Source organism: Myxine glutinosa, chromosome 4, assembly GCF_964187855.1.
Source record: "Myxine glutinosa chromosome 4, kmMyxGlut1.1, whole genome shotgun sequence".
NCBI classification, from domain to species: Eukaryota; Metazoa; Chordata; class Myxini; order Myxiniformes; family Myxinidae; genus Myxine; species Myxine glutinosa.
Genome location: NC_136264.1, coordinates 145,235,486 through 145,253,670, shown reverse-complemented (window position 1 = coordinate 145,253,670; position 18,185 = coordinate 145,235,486). Strand labels below are relative to the sequence as shown.

At 42.4% G+C, this 18,185-nt stretch overlaps 1 long non-coding RNA gene across 1 annotated transcript; it reads left to right on the top strand.

Annotated features, from left to right (window-relative positions):
- Positions 1 to 3,048: 3,048 nt before the first annotated feature.
- Positions 3,049 to 15,628, top strand: LOC144891560 (uncharacterized). The gene is made up of 3 exons (XR_013622991.1): positions 3,049 to 3,233; positions 3,775 to 4,017; positions 15,527 to 15,628. It is a non-coding gene; the product is annotated as an uncharacterized LOC144891560 (long non-coding RNA).
- Positions 15,629 to 18,185: the final 2,557 nt, after the last annotated feature.

Sequence of the window (18,185 nt, the reverse complement as noted above, 5' to 3'; positions counted from 1 at the left end):
GTTAGTTTGGTGAATGTGTTGGTTTGGCGAATGTGTTGGTTTGGCGCATGTGTTAGTTTGGTGAATGTATTGGTTTGGCAAATGTGTTGGTTTGGTGCACGTGTTGGTTTGGCCCATCTGTTAGTTTGGCGCATCTGTTCGTTTGGCGAATGTGTTAGTTTGGCGCATGTGTTAGTTTGGCGCATGTGTTATTTTGGCGAATGTGTTGGCTTGGCGTATGTGTTAGTTTGGCGGATGTGTTGGTTTGGCACATGTTAGTTTGGTGAATGTGTTGGTTTGGCAAATGGGTTGGTTTGGCGGATGTTTTGGTTTGGCACATGTGTTAATTTCGCGGATTTGTTAATTTGGCAGATGTGTTGGTTTCGCGCAAGTGTTAGCTTTGCGCATGTGTTATTTTGGCGAATGTGTTGGCTTGGCGCATGTGTTAGCTTGGCGAATGTGTTGGTTTGGCGCATGTGTTGGTTTGGCGAATGTGTTGGTTTGGCGAATGTGTTGGTTTGGCGCATATGTTAGTTTGGCGAATGTGTTGGTTTGGCGCATGTGTTGGTTTGGCATGTGTGTTGGTTTGGCACACGCGTTAGTTTGGCAGATGTGTTGGTTTGGCACATGCCTTAGTTTGGTGAATGTGTTGGCTTGGCGCATGTGTTAGTTTGGCGAATGTGTTGGTTTGGCGCATGTGTTGGTTTGGCATGTGTGTTGGTTTGGCACACGCGTTAGTTTGGCAGATGTGTTGGTTTGGCACATGCCTTAGTTTGGTGAATATGTTGGTTTTGCAAATGTGTTAGTTTGGCGGGTGTGTTGGTTTGGCATGTGTGTTGGTTTGGCACATGCGTCAGTTTGGCGAATGTGTTGGTTTGGCGCATGTGTTAGTTTGGCAGATGTTTTGGTTTGGCACATGCGTTAGTTTGGTGAACGTGTTGGTTTGGCAAATGTGTTAGTTTGGCGAATGTGTTGGTTTGGCGCTTGTGTTAGTTTGGCAGATGTTTTGGTTTGGCACATGCGTTAGTTTGGTGAATGTGTTGGTTTGGCAAATGTGTTAGTTTGGCGAATGTGTTGGTTTGGCGCTTGTGTTAGTTTGGCAGATGTGTTGGTTTGGCACATGCCTTAGTTTGGTGAATATGTTGGTTTTGCAAATGTGTTAGTTTGGCGGGTGTGTTGGTTTGGCATGTGTGTTGGTTTGGCACATGCGTCAGTTTGGCGAATGTGTTGGTTTGGCGCTTGTGTTAGTTTGGCAGATGTTTTGGTTTGGCACATGCGTTAGTTTGGTGAATGTGTTGGTTTGGCAAATGTGTTAGTTTGGCGAATGTGTTGGTTTGGCGCTTGTGTTAGTTTGGCGCATGTGTTGGTTTGGCGCATGTGTTAGCATGAGCAGTCAGCTGTGGTGCCATTTGAAGTGAGGGGAAAGATAGAGGGGCAGCCTGCACCAGAGAAAGACTTGGCAAGGCACCACCAGGTCTTTGAAGAAGGAGGCAAGTTTTAGATTTCAGCCTTATTGTTGTCTCGATGTTGTTTTCTGACTTTCCTCATCGTGGACACACTTATTCCGGGCTTTGTGGAATGATCCCCGGTTGCCTTTGGTTGGATGTTCCTTCCAGGAAGAGAAGACACGTTGTTTCAAGGCAACTGCTTCACCACAGGATTCTGTTTTCCAGAGAGGATGGCTATGATAAATGCAGACGAGATGGTGTACATCTGTACATAAGGGAAAGCAAAAGGATTCCCAGGCAGTATTAATGTTCGGAGAGGTGGAAATGAATGACCAGTCTTGACATAAGAGGGTATTTCAGTCCCTGCCAGTTATCTTGAGTGAACTGCAAAAGACTCTACGGTGCTGAGGGTGCTCTCTGACAATAGTGAGACAGACGTTGACTCTCACAACCACATGATCAGACGAACCAATTGGACTACAAGAATAACAAGAGACATTAGTAAAAAAAAAAAATTATGAACAGATTCAGACAGGAAGACGTACCATTGGGAGAAATTCGGGTTGGGAAATTCACTGATTGGGTGAGGCCCATGGAGGAGGCACAGAAGTCCTTTGCTGCAATACCATGGCTGATTGAAGGGGTAACAACACCCGGCCATTTGGCATGGTGAGAGTTTAAATCAGTTTTACATATACGGACAGTAGCTACATATGAAGCAATGAACTTTATTTGGCCAGCTCAATACGCAGAAGACTCCACTTTTGGAACTTCTTTGGGATTAACTTGACACAAAAGTGAGACAAATCATCCAAAACAAGAAAGAGCAATCAGAGATTGCAGACCATCACCAGGATGTTTTCAGTGGTTTTTAAGGCTTTTGTGTTAAAACAAATATGGCGGCCAAACCACGTGACCGATGACCTCATCATTATTTTTTTTCTCCACCAATTTATCCCTAGATTATGCTCAAAAAATTTCATCTTGACAGGATGACGTTTTGTACTCGTCGAATTATGACGTCATAATGGAGGCACCTATGACATCATCATTAACATATTTTATTCCCCATGGAGAGTTCTTTACAATGAGCCATGTCTCAATTTTTTTTCTATTCAGCGCTTTCAGAGATATGGAGGTGCAAAGTTTTTCGGTTTTTCCAAGATGGCGGCCACACCACGTGAGCTATGACGTCATAATTATCATTAAAAAAATTATACAGGTGGAGTTTACACCTATGGTGAAAATTTCCTGTCAATCGGACCAACAGTTGCAGAGAAAATCATATTTATTCTGTGCGGACAAATAAACAGACAGACAGACAGACAGACAAACGGACTCGAATGCAATACCCTCTCCTCAGGCGAGGTTAACAAGGACATATGGACAAACGGAGATTTATGTAAATAATGAATGAATATTTTGATTGGCCTTTCTCATCATTTATTTGTATGTTTTGGAAAATAATAGTTCAGGTTAGCTTCGAGTTATACTCTCTCCTCTTTGAGCTGTCTGGCCTGGGTTCGAACCTCGACCTAGCATTTTGTACACAGGGCGGGGCATCTATTTGTGTGCCATCCCTCTGATGGACGTTAAATTGGGCGGGGCATTTGCTAGCGTTAGTTAGTGGACATTAAAGCATAACGGTCCAACGGCGTCCTTCGCAAAACGTAGGCGAGTTATTCCCGGCACCCTGAATTTTTTTTTACAAATTCCTTTCACCTACAGTCGAAAGTCATCAGACATGGCGAGCCGGTTCGTGAAAGACTTGGATCAAAAACGTTCCCCGGCCAATCCCACAAAGAGGTGGGAATAACTGGAGCCGCTAAAGTAGTAGTAGTAGTAGTAGTAGTAGCAGAAGCACATCTTTAATATACAGTATATATATCATTTCTGGCTCACTGGATATATCAAAATCGATGATATATATATTGGAAAGTACAAAACGGCGATTCTTGCACTATTGTGAGTATCTCGTTCGTACAAGTTTTTGAATGTCCGATGTATATCAATATTCCATGAAATTCGGTGACAACTTTAAAAATAACTACTGTTGGAATTTGTATTTAACAATGAATTCCTATAATGCCAAGGCGATGCTTGTTGAGTTTATTCACATTTGTAAGGAGCCGTTGACAGTGTAACCGATTTCCTAGAAATCAGAATTATGTTATTTCCCATTGGTGTGAAACATCAACGATATATAGATATATAAGATTATATATATTTGCGTCGCAGTTTCAAACTTTATAAACGGTTTTCAGTTTAAACACTACGTGGACCTGCAGTGACAGATCACGTGAGAATGTATTATTGTCTATTGACCTGTAACATGACATTAATCCAGGTACCGATAGTCTCCTGATCCTAATCTGAATCCATGAGAGAAGGGTGGAGGTGGAACTGGAGATGGTGGATAAAAAAGAGGTGAAAGCAGTGAAGAAGGGAGAAAGGGATGTGGATGGAGAGAAAGACGGAGTTTTCCTGTAGACATTAAACAACGGATTCAAGATGCATATTCACTTCTCTACAGTTCAACGGATATTCCTATCAGGCTTCTCCTGGCTCTACTTGCTTCCCTTCACCTTGGGTGAGTATTATTGCTTCCATATATATTTCACCTTCCTTTCCTCTTCCCAGTATTGTATGCTCCATTTTTCTGCTCTTCCATGAGCCTATATGTATTTGTCTACAAAAAGTAGGGGAACAGAAAACATTCAAACAATATGGGAATTCATTCGCAATCGGTGCAGCGAATGAGATACTACTATTCACAACAGGCCACTACACGCTGACGTGTTATTTTTCAATATATAAATATAAAATTTATTTATTACTTGCAAAATCGATGATTTTTTTCAAGTACATTGGTTGGTCTTGTACGTTACTCTGTTTGTCAATCATCTACAGGTCATAATTTTAAACCGATTTTCACAAAACTTCACCAGATGGTATGGAGTTGGTTCTAAGGAAGAAGCCTATTGATTTTGAGGTCAAAGGTCATCTTGAGGTCAAATTTCTTTTTAAAAGGTGTCATTTTTCATCCGATTGACTTGAAAATTGAACACCATTTGCTTATTGAGTCACGAAATTGGGAAGCCAACTATTTTTAAGGTCAAAAGGTCAAAGGTCAACTCAAGGTCAAACTTCTAAAATCATCAATTTTCATCCGATTGACCTGAGCATTGATTAAGAACGTTAATTTTAATCTTGATGAAATGGATAAGTTGATGTATCCATGGCAACTATTTTTTGAGGGGGGTTGGGTGGATTTTGCAAGTATCGTGCTCTGCATGACGTTTTTCTTGTTTTTATTTATCTACTCTTTTTACAGGTTTGGAAAGACCAAATAATCACTGCTCTCATTTTCCAAAAAAACCACTCAATTCCTAGAATATTTTGAATGAAACTCATAAGAGTATATCGATCCGATATCCATACTCTGTTACATACTCTGCTACAGGGTCTTGGTTCTGATATCCATACTCTGTTACATACTCTGCTACAGGGTCTTGGTTCTGATATCCATACTCTGTTACATGGTGTTTGTTCTGCCAAAGCAGTTTCTTGGCAAGAGCCATACTATGTAGTTCGCCATTCCTCTCCCAGCAGTAGTTAGGGCTGTAATTTGTAATTTGTTCCTGGTGCCGGCAATCCCTCGCATACTCTTCACGAAGGACTCCGTGGGATGTTTAAAGTCCACCAACTAATGCCAGCAGACGGGAGTTTCATGTCCATTCGAGTAAGCACACGCATTGATGAGTCATCCTGCATGTGAAAGAACTGGATGACAGTTTGTAGCTGGGTTGGGATTCAAACTCAGACTCGACAGCTCAGAGGTGAGTGTGCATATCTCAAGGGCGTATGCCATCCTGTTAGCCCTAAGAGTACAGTATAGTGTTGTGGGAATGCCTCATAGGGGGTAACTTTGCATAGTATAGTGGTAATTATTTCCCATATTGCATGTTTTTGTGTAAGTGTGAGGTAATTTAATTGTGATATAGAATATGCGTCATTTTGTTTTAAGTGAAAAAAGCGATCATCTTACCTTCACTAATGTGTGTGTCTAAAACCGCCATCCCTTCATACCCTTTTAATGTTCCTACCCTTGTAATCTCTCCTAAATGTGTTTTTGAAGCATCCGAAAGGCAGTTATGTGCTAGTTTATGCGGGAGAACCATCATGACGCAACACCAGTCAAAAGCACTGAGTGACAGGTCGAGAAGGGGGAATGCCCCACCCACAAACTGTGTACGAGTCAATAGTGGCTGAGCAGGGAGGAGCTAGTGACATCGCAGCTTTGTTGTGGGTGCACGGATATAAATAGATAAATAGCGCTGATGTGACCAGCAGGGTGTGAGGAGCATACAGCTTATATGGGAAGCTAGACACAATATACAACGGGTGCTTCCTCAAAATGATGCAGTTCCAGCCATGGCTTCCCCCACCGCCATAGCAGGCCACGCCCCCACCTCTCCTCTCAAGCCAGGCTCAGTCAGCAGCACAAACGGTTTTCCCGCCAGGAAATATCTCCACTTAAGCCTTCATGTGTCCTGCAGCCCGAATAATTGTCTTGTCATTTCTTCTGGTCTTTATTCCTGTGGTATGCGTGAGGCCTTAAGAACTTTGGTAATTAAGGACATTCCGTTTGTTCATTGAGTCGTGGGTGCATATGTGTGTAGATGGTTAATTAGGGGACCCGGCCATTATTCTGGCTGGTATCCTATTGATTTTTGGTCAGATTATTATTAGCTTATCTGGAATTGGAAATCCAGATAAGGTATTGTCATCGTGCACATCCGTCATCATGCAAAACGTCCATCTGTCCGTCTGTCGCCTATTTTGACTTTTCCAGCCAAACTAACTGCTTGGCTGATCCAGCTAAAATTTAATTATGATGTCATAAATCACATGGTATGGCAGCCATATTGGATTGAAAAAAAAAGCTTTTAAAATCTTCTTCTGCCAAACCGCTTTAGAGATCGATGCGATACTTCATACAACTGATCTGATTACCCTTGAGATATATATATATATATACAGTATATATATATATATATATATATATATATATATATATATATATATATATATATATAGTACTAGTAGAAGTACCTGGCGTTGCCGGGTGGGGGATGGGGAGGAGGAGGGAGAGGGGAGGCGGGGGAAGGAGAATGCATGTGATTGTTTTGTATTTATTTATGCAAATGTGTACTTGTATATAACTGTCATTAATTTTAAAAGGCTGAGGCAATATCGAGCGTTTTTTTTTTGTTTGTTAACTTTAAAAAACCGATTTTTTTTTTCAATTTTTTTTTCTTCCGAAAACACTCCCAGGCACTCACTGATGAACCTCTGAAAGTTTGACGAAGATCCGTTCAGCCTACTCTGAGAAAAGTGGTGACAGACAGACAGACATCTCTCTTATATAGTAGACTAGCCAAAGGCACCCGGCGTTGCCCGGGTTCTTTTTGAATGAATTTACTACTATAATTCAGCTTTTACTCGCAGCCATATAAGATTGACTACAATAATTCAGCTCAGCTTTTAATTATGAAATGGGAGCAGCCCGGACGAGGCGGCCTAGACCGTCCTCACCACCTAGCCTATAACCTTCACGGGGGCCGCCCCGACAGTTTTGGTTCTTTTTGAATGAATTTACTACTATGATTCAGCTTTTACTCGCGGCCATAGAAGATTGACTACTATAATTCAGCTCAGCTTTTAATTGCGAAATGGGCCTAGCACGGCCGAGGTGGCCTATAACCTTCCCGGGGCCTGTCCCGACATTTTTTGTTTCAGAGGTGTTACGTGCTCCTCCCCAACCCACTGGTCACGGTGTACCTCCAAGCCCCGAGAGGAGTCACAGCAGAAAAATGTGTTATTCTGTATGTCAAAGATCAATGGTGAAGCCACACCAATTGTTACCAACAAACAAATATTGTATTAAGATCACACAAGAATAACAGCACAACAATTATAGTAATCAAAAGTACAATCAATATATATCCTATGATGGTACCATCAGTTTCGAAACATATAACTCACTGTGCTCCAAGTGAGTGAACCAAGAACATTCCCAATGTCTCTTTCCCTGCTTCAAACCAAAGTTGATTCCGGTTTCAAGCCGAAGTCGATCCCCTCCAGCGATCGTCAGAACGATGCCTAATCGAGACCAGAATCCCGTTCGGATGACGGTCACAGCCACACGGCCAAAGCTGCACCAAGGCGCCCTCAAGGTGACTGGGAAATCCAAAGGCGCCCTCCAGGCGACTGGGACTGGGACTGGGAAATCACACCCTCGGGTATGGACGTTTCACAGCTCACAGTCGGCGAACCTCAGATTTACCTTCAAAATCCGCATTGCACACACACACACCAGATAAATGTCTGAATGCGGTGAGAACGGCTGAAGCGAAGCAAAGAAACCTTGCTCGACGCACAAAGCGCGTGAGTCAACATGGCCGACGGCCCGTACTCGAGACGTAACAGCACGACGAGGATTCTCTTCGGAATCATTCGCAAAACCTGACACGCAGGTGAATCTGTCACAGCAATAACAACTCTGTTGCAGGAATCCCTTTCCTGGGAAACCCAAAGTTCACTCGTGACTCTTGCTCGCCAATGTTCGCTCCAGACCGCAAAGCAACTATGCTTCTTGTCCGACTCCACTCGCTCCACCTTCTTTTTCCTCTTCCTCTTCTTCATCGTCGTCCGGTTCCCGATCCGGTTTCCGATTTCTTTTAACACTAACTTTTTCACCTTTTGAAAACAGTTCATACACAATAAACCTTTTGAAAACAATAATAGTACATGGAATCAAAAATGTTTACAGTGGATGAAAACCACAACAACGGAAGTGACGAATCCGTAACACTTGCCCCCCTCAGGAAAGAAAGTTTGAACATAGTGAAAACTTTCTTTGCAGGCAAAAACTCTTTTAACAAACAAAAGTAAAACTCACAACCAAATCACCAATTCCCGTGAGCAACGATAATCAATATTTCCCAAAATAAAGCAACAAAACTTCCAAACAACCTGCAGAAATTTCCAAAGTTAGTTCACTCTGGACAAAGCATCAGCAACGACATTGTCCCTGCCCTTTACATGCTCAATTTCCAAGTTGAACCCCTGCAAAGCCAAACTCCATCTCATCAACCTCTGGTTTTTATTTTTCATTTTTTGAATGAAGGTTAAGGGGTTGTGATCAGTGAATCCAAAGCAAAACAAATCTATAGCACTTTTTGAAGGAGGCCGAGCTGAGAGCCAGGTTTCATGGTGGTTGGGTGGTGAGGCCTGGAAGTATTCACTACATGGACGCCTTTAGGAACGTGGAGTTCACGGTTAATCAGTGTAGGAATCTTGGCTCGGCTGCTCCTGAGCACTCAGTGCTTCCAACTCTTCTCTTGATCATAAAAATCATAATCACAGTTGAAGAGTCGGGTGCTGTAGTCACGTGAGTAGCGGTCCCCATCTCGGCTACCACCGTAATAGTCATCCCGTCCAGAGTTGCCAAAACTGCACTGCTGCTGCTGGGAGCCTCCGTAGTAATCACGACTGCGTCTGCCACCAAACCTACTACTCCCACCCCGGGAGCCATAGCCACCCCTTGAAACTACCTCCACGTTTTCCTCCTCTGTAGTCCCCTCGACGCCCATGGCCTGCCTTCTCTACTGTTATGGTCCGACCATCCAAATCCTTGCCATTCAAATCCTTTTCTGCATCTTTGGCGTCCTTTGTGTTTTCAAACGTGACAAACCCAATCCCTCTCGACTGTTGCGTCTCCCTGTCTTTTATCAGAATGCACTTCCAAGAGTGGTCCATATTTGCCAAAGATAGAGTCCAGAACATCTTCACTTGTGTCAAAGTTCAATCCACCTACAAAGAGCTTGCCAACATTGCCTCCATTCATGACTCGTGTGTGCTGACACTTAGTTTCAGGATATTTGACAAGACGTGCCTGTGCAAAGCGTGACGTCCGTACCTTCTCCTTTTCTTCAGAGCGTTTCCTACCCATAGCACGAGTCGCAGCACAGGATGGAAAGATACCCGGAATCTCCTGCTCTAACTGTGTGGTGTTATTTTCCATACTAGGCTTTTCAACAAACATCGGATTACCAGAAACTCGACCACCGGCCAAATCATTCCCGATAATAAAAGAGATTCCTTCTACAGGAAGAGTGGCTTGTAAACCTACGGTGACCGGTCCTGACACCAAATCAGACTTCAAATGGATGACATGAAGTGGAGCTTTAACATAGCCACCAACCCCCTGTAAAAGAACACTAACACCAGTTGCCGTCTTCTCTGACAATGGCAAAATGCCTTCAAGCATCAAAGATTGATGTGCTCCTGTGTCCCTCAATACCCTAACAGGTCTCTGGTTCGTTAAGTCCCCATCCAGTGACACAAACCCCTCTGAAATAAAAGGTTTGTAACCCTCTTGAACAAGGTCGTTCTGTGATGCTGTAACTTTGGCATGGGAACCTTCACAAGACACTGTCCTCCAAGGACGATTTCTCGCATTGGCCAACGCATTCGGAGTTGTACTAGTCTGACTCCGCTCCTGATTTTTCCTTTTCAGGGCATAACATTGGGACATCAAATGCCAAGGTTTCTTGCAAAAAGCGCAAGTAGGCCCGGAGGAAAAACTCGTGGTCTGCCTCGAGCCCCCCCCTCCCCCCCCCCCGGAAGATAAGTCTGTCTTGGAACTGTAGTCTTCTGATCCCTAAAAGTCGCGGTATCAGATTTGTCCTCATAGTCATCTCGAGGCCGCCTCCATGAATATTTGTTCTCCGAACCTGATTTACCATAACTCCCCTGGCTAACTCTAGGCGGGAAGTTAGGATTGTGGAACCCCATCCTGTGTGTGAAGGCATAGTCATCTGCCACGGTGGCTGCCTCATACAACTCTGGTACTTTCTTTTCATCCAGATGTACTTTAATGTCCGCGTGGACACACTGTTTGAATTCCTCCACCAAGATCAATTGTTGCAACAGTTTGAAGTCTTTCCCATTCCCCTTCGAATCACACCACCGATCAAACATGGTTTCCTTCATTCTGGCAAACTCCACATGGGTCCCACTCTCCCTCTTCCTGGCATTCCTGAATTTTTGCCGGTAAGCTTCAGGGACCAATTCATAGGCTTTGAGAATGGTTTTCTTCACGATCTCATAATCTGCACATTGGTCAATCGGTTAGGCCAAATAGATATCCTGAGCTTTACCCACCAAAACACTTTGCACTAACATAGTCCAGGACCCCACAGGCCATTTTAGCATTTGAGCCACTTTCTCAAAGTGTAAAAAAAATCTTGGCTACCTCTTTTTCATTGAAGGGTGGAACCAGCCTCACATGCCTACCAACATCCCAAGTGTTCTGACAAGTTGTCAAACTAGCCGGCATGGATACTACTTCTCTCCGTTCTCCCATTAATTCTAGCTCCTTGAGTTTAAGTTCCTTCTGATACTCCATATCACGTTCCTTTAACTCCCTTTCGGCTCTCCTTTCCTCTGCTCTTTCCCCTGCTCTTCTTTCTTCGAGTTCCCTTTCAGTTCTCCTTTCCTCTGTTCTTCTTTCCTCGAGTTCTCATTCCTGTTCTACTCTTCTTTCCTCGAGTTCTCTTTCAGCTCTCCTTTCCTCTGCTCTTCTCTCCTCGGCTTTCCATTCCAACTCTTTTAACCTTTCCTGGCTCTGCAGTTGCATCTCCATTTTCCAGAGCTCCACATTTTCTTTTTCCTCGGGTAACCAATCCAAGGCTACCTCTGTCCATGTTCCTTGTCCCACCAGAGATTCTACCACCAATGTCTGCATCTCTGCTTTCTTCATATGAGCTCGGACCTCCAAGTTAAAATGTTTGGCCAATATCAAGAGTTCCGATCTTTTTAACGCTTGTAACTGTGCCTCATTAGGGGACGCCGCAAACTTTTCTGCATCAAACACCATGGTGACTATTAGTTAGCACCTGTTAACCTTCACACAAAAATTTTCAAATTTTTTGAAAAATTTGGGAATGTTAGAAAAATTCCAAATTTGGGAATTTTGGGAATGTTAGGGAATTCTATCCTGGACGAATTTTAGGAATTTTGTCAGCAAAGACGAGCCCCCAATTTCAATTTGGGCCAATTTTGGACGAGCCCCCAATTTCTGTTATGTGCTCCTCCCCAACCCCCTGGTCACGGTGTACCTCCGAGCCCCGAGAGGAGTGACGGCAGAAGAATGTGTTATTCTGTATGTCAAAGATCAATGGTGAAGCCACACCAATTGTTACCAACAAACAAATATTGTATTAAGATCACACAAGAATAACAGTACAACAATAATAGTAATCAAAAGTACAATCAATATATATCCTATGATGGTACCATCAGTTTTGTAACATATAACTCACTGTGCTCCAAGTGAGTGAACCAAGAACATTCCCAATGTCGCTTTCTCTGCTTCAAACCAAAGTTGATTCTGGTTTCAAGCCGAAGTCGATCCCCTCCAGCGATCGTCAGAACGATGTCTAATCGAGACCAGAATCCCGTTTGGATGACGGTCCAAGCCACACGGCCAAAGATGCACCAAGGCGCCCTCAAGGCGACTGGGAAATCCAAAGGCGCCCACCAGGCGACTGGGACTGGGACTGGGAAATCACACCCTCAGGTATAGACGTTTCACGGCTCACAGTCGGCGAACCTCAGATTTACCTTCAAAATCCGCGTTGCACACACACACACACCAGATAAACGTCTGAATGCGGTGAGAACGGCTGAAGCGAAGCAAAGAAACCTTGCTCGACGCACAAAGCGCGCGAGTCAAAATGGCCGACGGCCCGTACTCGAGACGTAACGGCACGACGAGGATTCTCTTGTGAATCATTCGCAAAACCTGACACGCAGGTAAATCTGTCACAGCGATAACAACTCTGTCGCATGAATCCCTTTCCTGGGAAACCCAAAGTTCACTCGTGACTCTTGCTCGCCAATGTTCGCTCCAGACCGCAAAGCAACTATGCTTCTTGTCCGACTCCACTCGCTCCGCCTTCTTTTTCCTCTTCCTCTTCTTCGTCGTCGTCCGTTTTCCGATCCGGTTTCCGGTTTCTTTTAACACTAACTTTTTCACCTTTTGAAAACAGTTCATACACAATAAACCTTTTGAAAACAATAATAGTACATGGAATCAGAAATGTTTACAGTGGATGAAAACCACAACAACGGAAATGACGAATCCGTAACAGAGGTTTCCTCCTTTCTTTCACTGTTCAGGAGATTCGCGTGTGCAGACAAACAAACAAACAAACAAACAAACAAAAACTTTCTTTTATATATATAATATATATATATATATATATATATATATATATATATATATATATATATATATATATATATATATATATATATATATATATATATATATATATAATATATATATATATATATATATATATATGATAACGATGATATCATCAGTCACAGATTTGGCAGCCATATTGGATTTTAGGTAAAACTTGTAAAAAACATCTTCTCTGCAACTGCCAAACCTATGAACACAAAACTGTATGCATGTCATCAACTAGCCATGTCATCAACACAGGGTGTGGCAGCTATATTGGTTCGATGGAAAATCTTCTTTTTTTTTTACTTTCTCGGAAACTGCTTCACCTATCGATGCCAAACGTTACACAAATGATCCACTATTGTTGGGGCATATAATTTGATAACAATGGCATCATCTTTACAGTGGTGTGGCAGCCGTATTGAATAGAAAAACCAACCTTATCTGATCAATACTAAACTTCATAAATGTGATTGACTACCCAGTCTGACGTCTGAGTTGGATTGTAAAATTATGATTTCACAAGTCACGTGGTTGGACAACCATATCACTTTGAAAAAATAATCTTCTAAAAATCTTCCCCAAAACAACTTAACCAATCGATGCGAAACCTTAAACATATGATCAACTACCCATGCTAAATAAGGTTTGATAACTAAAACATAGGTCACGCAGTTTGGCAGCCATATTGGATTTTTGCTGAAACCTATAAAAACCTCCTCTCATCCCGCCCAACCAATTGTTGCAAAACTTTAAGTATGACATTAACTACCCAAGTGGACAAAAGTTTGGCAATTAAAACGTTATCAGACATGTGCTTTTGCAGCCATATTAGATTGAAGGAAAACTTTAGAACATATTTTTATCTGCCAGATTGAGTCACTGATGATGTCATCATTATCAAACTATGTTCCCTATGGGGAGTCAATGACATGTAAAATTTAGTTTATTTTCATTGAGCCATTTCAGAGCTAACAAATGTTAAAGTTTTCCTTCAATACAATATGGCTGCCATACCACGTGATGGATGACGTCATTATCATACTATATATCCCAAGCGGAGTCAATCATGTATGTAAAATATCACATCAATAGGTTAAGCGGTTTCAGAGAAATTATTTATTTTTAATATTTAACCTTGAAACCAATATGGCTGCCACACTACGGGACCGATGACATTTTAGTTTTTATCCCCATCGATGGCATACTTAATGTTTTGCATCGATAGGTTAAGTGCAGAGCAGCTTGGACCCGCCATCACTGCTCACAGTTATAAATTGAGCATCTAGTTAGTATTGCAATTCTTCTTCATTTGTATTCCCGCCATTTCTCTTCAAATACATTCTAAAACCACTTGGTCTCCGGGTGATTTGAGTGTCTCTTATCGCGAGTTTTAGTTATACACGTCCATTATAGGACAGATTGTGTTTGGGTGGCGCCCAGTACAAGACAGTGCCTGTGCCTGGCGACTCCACTTGGTCGCCATTCAAGAACTGGCGCATGGTACCAATCAGCATGATGCATCAATTACATTGGTTACATTGGAGTATGGTATTGTGGCAGACAGGCCCGTAATCTGACTCGGAACAATCAAATCAGCTGGCCGGCTTGACCGCTTTGACGCGGTTTGTCAGTATTCGGACAGGGAAACTGGATGCACGCGATGGATGCCACAATATAATAAGAAAATAGCAGAGGGGAAAATATCAAAGGTTAAAAAAATAATTCATAATGATAGGTTTGGAAAACAATATTGTGAAAAGGTTTCAGGAGTCCAGGAGACCTGCTATGCTGGAAGATGTAGACAATATGCCATTCAGCTAGAAGCCCATACCAACCACATAACATTTAATTGGTCTGTGTGCATCTTCTTTTCTAAGTCATGTTACATGATTATATTTGATACAATAATTCGCGTCCGTCAGTTCTACCAGTAATTACAATTTGTGGTGTGCAATTGCCTTGGCTGGCCTCCAAAGATATGGGCCAAACTCGAGTTCTCCTTATCGAAGTCTTTTTTCGGGGCTGCTCCAATCAATACGATCTCAGACAATAACAATAAACATTACTTGTAAACATATTCTAGGAAATTTCCATCCAACCTTTCCAATGAGCTGTTCATGCTCGTATTTAATCTTCGTTTTGTGTGAGTCAAGCACACGGTTATTATTTTCAAATAGCAATGGTCCCAGTGCGTATCGGTACCCCCTAGTAAGTATTATGTGTGTATACCCTCACCAAGTAGGAAACTAGAATTGAATATGCTAAACACTCTCCCCACCTGTTTCTACTTAAATCTTTGTACTTGCTTTCTGACCTTAACATTCTCATTGGAAGCTTTGGTATATAGTCTTGCTGTTCCCACAATATGTAGTTTTCTGTAGATGTGAAAGATCCAATGGAATTATATTCTTGAAAAATCCCTACTATATCACATGTTCGTTTAAATTCTGCAATTCAGCAGTCATGCTTTTCCGTTTTGCTTCCTAAAATGCTGATGACGTATTTGAGCCTCGATTTTGAGTCTATTCAGCTCGTCCGTGACACCATGTCTGAGAGCTACACACGTAAGGGGAGCTCATGCCAATGTCACAGCTGACCGAATGACGGTAGAACTCAGATAACGGTCTTTTGGGTGGTATAAGAGACGTTTTTTTTTTCACTGTAAGCCAACATGCAATTCAATGGACAAAGTTGGCAGCATGATGGGCAATGTCCCACTTATCTCTATTGTCCCTACTACCTCATATTTTAATGATTCGTATTGTTCTCTCAGCTCTTGTGCAGGTGAATGTGGAGATCGGAGGAGACGTCACGTTGCCCTGCTCTCAACCTTCGTCGCAAAATCACTTGATGCCCTTTGAACTCGTCACGTGGTTTTCAACGCCAGCACAAGTGCGGAAAGTGGTTTAGCAATACTAACACAAGTGTCGAAATTGGTTTTGCAACACTAACACAAGTGCGAAAAGTGGTTTTGCAACACAAGCACAAGTGCAAAAAGTCGCATTCAGTGCTAGCACAAGTGCGAAAAGTGGTTTTGCAACACCAAAACAAGTGTAAAAAGTGGTTTTCAACGCCAACACAAGTGTGAAAAGTGGTTTTGCAACACAAGCACAAGTGCAAAAAGTCGTTTTCAATGCTAGCACAAGTGCGAAAAGTGGTTTTGCAACACCAACACAAGTGCAAAACGTGGTTTTCAATGCCAACACAGGTGTGAAAAGTGGTTTTGCAATACTTGCAAAAGTGCGAAAAGTTGTTTTCAACGCCAGCACAAGTGTGGATAGTGGTTTTGAACATGAACAAGAGCGCGAAAAGTGGTTATCAACACCAACACATGTGCGAAAAGTGGTTTTCAACGCCAGCACAAGTGCAGAAAATGGTATGGCAACACTAACACAAGTGCGAAAAGTGGTTTTGCAACACTAAGAGAAGTGCTAAAAGTGGTTTTGAACAATACCAAGAGCGCAAAAAGTGGTTATCAACACCAGCACGAGTGTGGAAAATGGTTTTGCAACACTAACACAAGTGCGATGTGGTTTTCAACTCCAGCACAATTGTGGAGCGTGGTTTTGCAACACTTGCAAAAGTGCGAAAAGTGGTTTTCAACACCAGCACAAGTGTGAAAAGTGGTTTTACAACACCAACACAAGTGTGAAAAGTGGTTTGTGAACACCAACGCAAGTGCGAGAAGTGGTTTTGCAACACTCACACAAGTGCGATAAGTGGTTTTCAACGCCAGCACAATTGTAGAAAGTGGTTTTGAACATGAACAAGAGCGCGAAAAGTGGTTATCAACACGAGCACGAGTGCGGAAAATGGTTTTACAACACTAACACATGTGCGAAAAGTTGTTTTGAACATGAACAAGAGCGCGAAATGTGGTTATCAACACCAGCCCGAGTGCTGAAAATGGTTTTTCAACACTAACACATGTGCGAAAAGTGGTTTTCAACGCTAACACAAGTGCAAAACGTGGTGTTGCAACACCAACACATGTGCGAAAAGTGGTTTTCAACGCCAGCACAAGTGCAGAAAATGGTATGGCAACACTAACACAAGTGCGAAAAGTGGTTTTGCACCACTAAGAGAAGTGCTAAAAGTGGTTTTGAACAATAACAAGAGCGCAAAAAGTGGTTATCAACACGAGCAAAAGTGCGGAAAGTGGTTTAGCAATACTAACACAAGTGTCGAAATTGGTTTTGCAACACTAACACAAATGCGAAAAGTGGTTTTGCAACACAAGCACAAGTGCAAAAAGTCGCATTCAGTGCTAGCACAAGTGCGAAATGTGGTTTTGCAACACCAAAACAAGTGTAAAAAGTGGTTTTCAACGCCAACACAAGTGTGAAAAGTGGTTTTGCAACACAAGCACAAGTGCAAAAAGTCGTTTTCAATGCTAGCACAAGTGCGAAAAGTGGTTTTGCAACACCAACACAAGTGCAAAACGTGGTTTTCAATGCCAACACAGGTGTGAAAAGTGGTTTTGCAATACTTGCAAAAGTGCGAAAAGTTGTTTTCAACGCCAGCACAAGTGTGGAAAGTGGTTTTGAACATGAACAAGAGCGCGAAAAGTGGTTATCAACACCAACACATGTGCGAAAAGTGGTTTTCAACGCCAGCACAAGTGCAGAAAATGGTATGGCAACACTAACACAAGTGCGAAAAGTGGTTTTGCAACACTAAGAGAAGTGCTAAAAGTGGTTTTGAACAATACCAAGAGCGCAAAAAGTGGTTATCAACACCAGCACGAGTGTGGAAAATGGTTTTGCAACACTAACACAAGTGCGATAAGTGGTTTTCAACTCCAGCACAATTGTGGAGCGTGGTTTTGCAACACTTGCAAAAGTGCGAAAAGTGGTTTTCAACACCAGCACAAGTGTGAAAAGTGGTTTTACAACACCAACACAAGTGTGAAAAGTGGTTTGTGAACACCAACACAAGTGCGAAAAGTGGTTTTGCAACACTCACACAAGTGCGATAAGTGGTTTTCAACGCCAGCACAATTGCAGAAAGTGGTTTTGCAACACTTGCAAAAGTGCGAAAAGTGGTTTTCAACGCCAACACAAGTGGGAAAAGTGGTTTTGCAACGCTAACACAAGTGCAAAAAGTGGTTTTGCAACACAAGCACAAGTGCAAAAAGTTGCTTTCAATGCTAGCACAAGTGCGAAAAGTGGTTTTGCAACACCAAAACAAGTGCAAAAAGTGGTTTTCAACGCCAACAGAAGTGCGAAAAGTGGTTTTGCAACACCAACACAAGTGCAAAAAGTGGTTTTCAATGCCAACACAGGTATGAAAAGTGGTTTTCAACTCTAGCACAAGTGCAGAAAATGGCATGGCAACACTAAAACAAGTGCGAAAAGTGGTTTTGCAACACTAAGAGAAGTGCTAAAAGTGGTTTTGAACAATAACAAGTGCGCAAAAAGTGGTTATCAACA